This window comes from Elgaria multicarinata, chromosome 8, assembly GCF_023053635.1.
Source record: "Elgaria multicarinata webbii isolate HBS135686 ecotype San Diego chromosome 8, rElgMul1.1.pri, whole genome shotgun sequence".
NCBI classification, from domain to species: domain Eukaryota; kingdom Metazoa; phylum Chordata; class Lepidosauria; order Squamata; family Anguidae; genus Elgaria; species Elgaria multicarinata.
The window spans coordinates 54,967,807-54,973,884 of record NC_086178.1 but is presented as its reverse complement, the minus strand read 5'-3'; positions in this window follow the sequence as shown (position 1 = coordinate 54,973,884).

Sequence of the window (6,078 nt, the reverse complement as noted above, 5' to 3'; positions counted from 1 at the left end):
CAAGTTTAGGTCTTGCAATACATGAGTACTTTGAGCATGTACAAAGTGCCTCCCCCTCTCTAGTGAGGAACCGCAGTGTGTCACGCACACATTCAGGAGTAAGTTGCAAGGCTTCCAGGACACACTGTATGGCTTCACAGTGGCCCATGGCAGCTTTCTTTTTAGAAATGAATTATGGGCAACGGACCAGAAAACTGTTCAAAAGGCGAGCTAATGATGTGCCAAGAAAGAAAGAAGCAACGCTTAAAAGTAAATAGGAGTGAATTATGGAATAAATGTGGCCTGGGGCAAAAGGCAGTGCCCCCGTCCCATGGAGCAGCGACAGGACTCTCCCAGTGAAATGGAGGGGGATATTCATTAGACTAACCCAGCTATTGGGACTTCAACCAGCTGCTTTGGCTCATTTCTCAGGGTGCATTATGACTCACCTAGCATTGTATAATGTGAACCGCAGTCTGGAGGACAAGTCCAGGCTTTTCAGCTGCCCATGTTCTAAGCAAGGTGCAGCATGCACTCTGTCTTTCACATACACAAAATCTGATCACCTGCAGAGGATCAATCCCATAAACTTTAAAAAGGATACGCATTGCAGGAGACCCAACAATAGGAGGATGAGGGCCAGCCAGGAACTGAGGGGAAAATGAAGAACAGATTTAATCTCCCAGCGGGATATATTCAGTTGGATTAGTCCTTTGAGGCAGGGGATGAGACCCATCACAACCTATGCCAGAGATGTATTTTCACTTAGGCTGTTGCTATTAAAGGGGCACAGTAGGTACGGTGAATTGCAAAAAGAAAAAAAGGGAAAAAAATCCATTATAAGCATCAAAATTCTAATGACAGTTGGGGGGCTGCTAGATGAGGCCTTTATCACACTATCCCCTGCCTCAATCACAGCTTTTAACAGAGGGTGCATGCAATGCTGTCTTCCTCTCATGTTTTCTTACTATTTCTTCTGTCTTTTTTCTGACTGCAGAAAACCGTTTAAGGGAAAAAAGATGGAATAGCTGCACTACACCTTCAGATTGATGGCTCTAGGAGCCATCCACTTGGAGACAGTGCTGTTGAGCTAATAAAGTGAAATTTTGCATCCATAATCTGCTTGATGAGGCCTATGAAGGTGCCAAATTTCAAACAGATCTAATCAAAATTACCACAGTTACAGCAAGTTAAAAAGTGCTAAAAACTGACAAGTTTACCCTTTTAACTCCAATTTTTGGACAGGCATATTATATATTATTCAGGCCTGTCGAGGAAGATAATCTTTCATTGGTTTGGTAAAGTTCTGAGTAGAGGTTCAAAAGTTATTAAGATTTCCCATTAAAGCCTAAGGCAAGTTTGGCAACAACTGCTGGCAGTTATCTTGTGCACATTCAAGATTCCTCTAGGAATATTAGTATGTCTCTTATAAGACAAGACAGGAGCAGGACAATGCAGGGCATATTTGCTGGACTCAAGCACTGAAAGACCAAAGAAAAGTTTGGGTGCATGGAAGTTACGTCATAAGGAAGCTCAATTTATTACATTGCACACCATCATTACTGATTTATTTATTTATTTATTTATTTATTTATTACATTTCTATACCACCCAATAGCCGGAGCTCTCTGGGCGGTTCACAAAAATGATCACAGACACATCTGTTAAGGCATCATCCTTAGCTTCCAATTTCCTGGCTTTGTGGAATGAAGTCTGGTCGTAAACAGATAGTTTTTTAAAAAATCATTTAATATTTTGGTTCTATTAGCTATTGTGGCTGGAATGAAAAGTCACTCTGTTCCTTCCTTCTATCATTCCACAAGCAAGGCTGGACAAATCTGTGGAAATGCTGACTTCCATTTTCCATTAGTCATGGCTAAGCTGAATTAGATTGTTTTCTGGGAGTAATCAATAGTTCTCTTTCACATTCAAGTAGAGCTCAGTCAATCAGTCAGTCAAGTCAGTCAGTCAGTCAATATTTTATTTGCTGAAACCAAAGGTCATTGCAAAAAGGAAAACTTAACACAGAAAAAATGAAATTCAAATGAAATTCAGCTCAACAAATTCAGGGCAAATTAGACAATAGATTTTTTTTTTTTAAAAAAACACTTTATCATTATTCTTGACAAGACAGCTCTGTATCAAATGATCATCTTATCAGAGTATAGCAACAGATTAACAGATTTGTCTCTAGTTTCTTATCTGGAACCACATACAAAAACTGTCTTATATGTAACATATTTATCAACACCAACCAGAAAATAAATAATCCTGCTTGGATCTGTCATCCCTAAACATTCCCATAAGGACTCTATTTCTAGCATCTTATAGAACAAAAATATAACGCACGAAGTATGTGTATACTTTGAAAACACAATTTTGGTGAGGCCATTCTCGGAGGAGGAAAGATTAATTCAACAAAATATCACTGCAACTCATGTTGCATTAGTCAAATAGTATCAGGATGAAAAACAGGCATCCTTATATGCTTTTGAGTGCTTCTAAAATATATCCTATGTATGATTAGTTTCTTAACAGGGTCAAATTCAGTGAGCAGCAATCAAAGTTTCTAAGAGAAGCTCACACAAAGATGATACATCCTCATACTACTGAATCTAATGTACATTTGATGCTTTGTTCTAACAGATACATCTGGATAGCTGGTATTTGTGCAGTATTTTGAAGTTCAACCAAATAAATGATTATTGCAATGTGCAGTTTATAACTAATGGGGGGGCAGTCCCACTTCAGCATGTACCTTGGTAGCCAATGAGGTACAGAGCTTGGTAACCAATGAGGTACATAGATGAAAATAGGGACATGCTTATGACACCCCAAATCTCATAATAAGGATCATCTTGTGAGCCCACTACATAATTTCATACATTGCTGAAAGTTCTTACCTGCCCTTGCCTTTTTTTTTTTTTTTTTTGATTCTGTCACCGCTTGAGTCTGGCAAATTGGCCAGGAATCCTGAATAGCTTAATCTCAACTTTTTGTTCTCCAATATGCATCCAAAACACAAGCTCTTTTGCACAATGGTATGTCCTGTTAGAACTGGGCAACTCTTTTATCATTCATGTGTAGGGTCATTACAAAGGTGGGTTTCAGCCACTAAGGGTGCAATCTCCAGCCAGCCATAGGGTTGTAGGGACCCTGGGAGCCATATTTTTCTGTCTAAATATGCATAGGATTGCATTTAGGCAATATCTTTTCATGAAATAGACAGGAGCAACCAAATTTCCTTCCCTGGCCCAAGCGAACGTTAAGATTGCCTATGGAGATTTGGAAGCTGTCAGCTTTGTAAATGTATTGTGCCTTTTCTAAAAAAAAAAAAAAGTGTTCATGGAACTGGATAGCCATATCTGAAACTAGTCACCTGATGAGAAATCCATCCATTGTCCACATATGCTGATTAGATCTGTTGTTAATCACTTTCCCATCCATTTTGGTTTTCTTGTTGTTCACAGTTAGGGGTTCTCTCTTGCATATAGAGCTAAACATTTTTAGCACATGTCGCTGATGGACTTGTGTAAGTGAACTAAGGACCATATAATCGGCATATAATAAAATAGAGATTTCACAACCTACAAGTGTTGGTGGGGGAAACACAAGATAAGTATATGAGAAGAACTGGTATAGAGATACTGCCTCCGATGCTGAAGATAATAAGTAGCCATCATGACTAGTAACCATTGATAGCGTTATCATCTATGAATTTGTTTAATCCCCTTTTAAAACCACCCAAGTTGGTGGTTGTGGATTTTATAGATAGGTGCTGTGTGAAGGAGAATAGTACTTTTATTTGTACAATATATCCCATCATTCAACTTCACAGGATGACCCTCAGCTTCTAGTATTATCCACTTTCTCCACACCATGCTTAATTTTGTACACCTCTATCATATCTCTCTGAGCCCAAAGTTACCCAATGAGGTTCGTGACCATGTGAAGACTAGAACCCAGGTCGCCAGAGCCCCAGGCCATCGTCATGTCTTAATTTCCCCTAATTCCTGCTCTGACTAAGCAGCGTAACTTGTCACTCCAGTTTCTGCATCTGAGGGAAGTGGAGAGGGAACTCCATTAGATCAGTCTGGTTCCATCAGTCAGGTTTCTGGAATGTGGCAGAGAGATATTAGGAGTACTGAAATCCAGCCCTGAGGCCTTCCTGCCTTTTCTCTGAAGGCCAAATTGCTTCTTTTGCATTTGCTACCCTGCCAGCTCCCACCCTTCTTTGCTAAATAATGGACAAGCTTCTTTAGCGTTTATCAAAACCTCTTTAATATTACATACAAATACAGAGGTGTAAATGTGTGCGAAGTGAAGTTTGCTTCATTTTGACTAGAAAGTCAAGGCAGGGGCTTAAACTGTTCTCAAGAACTATGTGAGAAAACATTGCCAGGAGCATATACCCTGTGACCTAGTTGATACCATCACTCCAGCCCACCATGGCATGCTGAGCAATTCTTGAATATTGAAGCCGCAACTGTGGCGTATCATGTTGTTGACATGATTAACAAACCACCCAGAACCCATGGGCTGTTTTAGGGTTGTGGGTGGTTTATTAACCACACCAATGACTCACCCTTGCTGGGTTCGGGCAACATGACAAGCCACAGTTGCAGTTTGAATATTCAAAACGGCCACCCACCCACACTGCAGTGCGAACTGGCCCAGTATCTCTCTCCCTCCAGCCTACAACCTGGAACACTGAGGGCTATTAGCTGCAGGTGCTTATTTTACACTTCCCACCAAAAGTGGGGGGATCAGAATCCCCTAACTTGGGCCTCTTTCCCCCCATTTGCCTGCAATCAGGATTTCTGCAACTCAGCCTATTGTTGAAGGGTTTAAAGTTAGCATCAAGCCAAATAGGATAGGCTGCCCTGTATTGTGTGATTTGGACAGATGGATTGAGCTGCTAGAGGATAAAAGAATATACGGACAGGTTAAACAGGGTCAGCCTGAGGCTGAAGGTATTTTTTTATTATTATTATTATTATTATTATTATTATTATTATTATTATTATTATTTATTTATTTATTTATTTATTTATTATTATTTATAAAGCACCATCAATGTACATGGTGCTGTACAGAGTTGATGTTGGGTGTCTTCAGTAGAAAGGCAGGTTTTTCCCTACAGCAGCCTTCCCCAAACTGGGACCCTGCAGATGTGCTGAAGTACAACTCCCATCATCCCTACCCAGCAGGTCCATTGGGTGCGGTGGCTGTGGATTGACTCAACCTTCACTCTCCTTGTGAAGGGAATTTCTGAATGGCCAAAAATGTGGAAGTCCAAACCAGTCCTGATAAGGTGCCAGCTCACCAAACATGGATTTGTTCATTGGCTCCTGAAACTCCTCTTTTCCCTTAACCAATACAGAATTGATGCTCAGTCTACCTGAGCACTCATTCAAGAAATATGCAGAATGAGTGACTGAATGCCTACTTGGAAATTTCACACAGTTGATTTTTGAATTCAAGGCAGGGAGTTCAAACATGGAAAACTGGAGGTAGAAATGAGAAGTCTTCCTCAAACAAAGCTCAGGTTGGTGCCACTCCTGAGTCGTTGCCAGCTCGTAGGTTATTATACCAGTGAATAATGGACATACATAGCCTCCTCTGTGTCTTTTGCTGAGGACCAAAGCTACTAGTTTAAGTTAATGCAGAATTCTAATCAGAAATTAGTCAAAGAAGCACCAGTATCTTCCTCTGGGTGAAAAATTGCACATGCTATTCTGTATTAATGAAGGAATTCTCCTTGATTAAATACATTTTTGTAATAGCAGGTGTGTTGGATAAGCTTTTAGCCATCCAGATGTGACTATTTTGGGGGCACCATGTGTATAATGTATAGATTCTACCTCTATTCCATACTGCTGCCAAGGAGACAACCCCTCCAGACTCCCCCTGATCAGTTTTAATCCATTCCTACTACAGGACAACTGAATTCCACAAAAAGGGATACATACATGATAATACTAATTACCGCACTTCTTCCTTTGTTATGACAACTCATCTCTAAGAACTGCATCAAATATGAATTTCTTGCATAGGAAGAAGTTATGTATAGAAGAATCTATGTAAACTATTCACAAG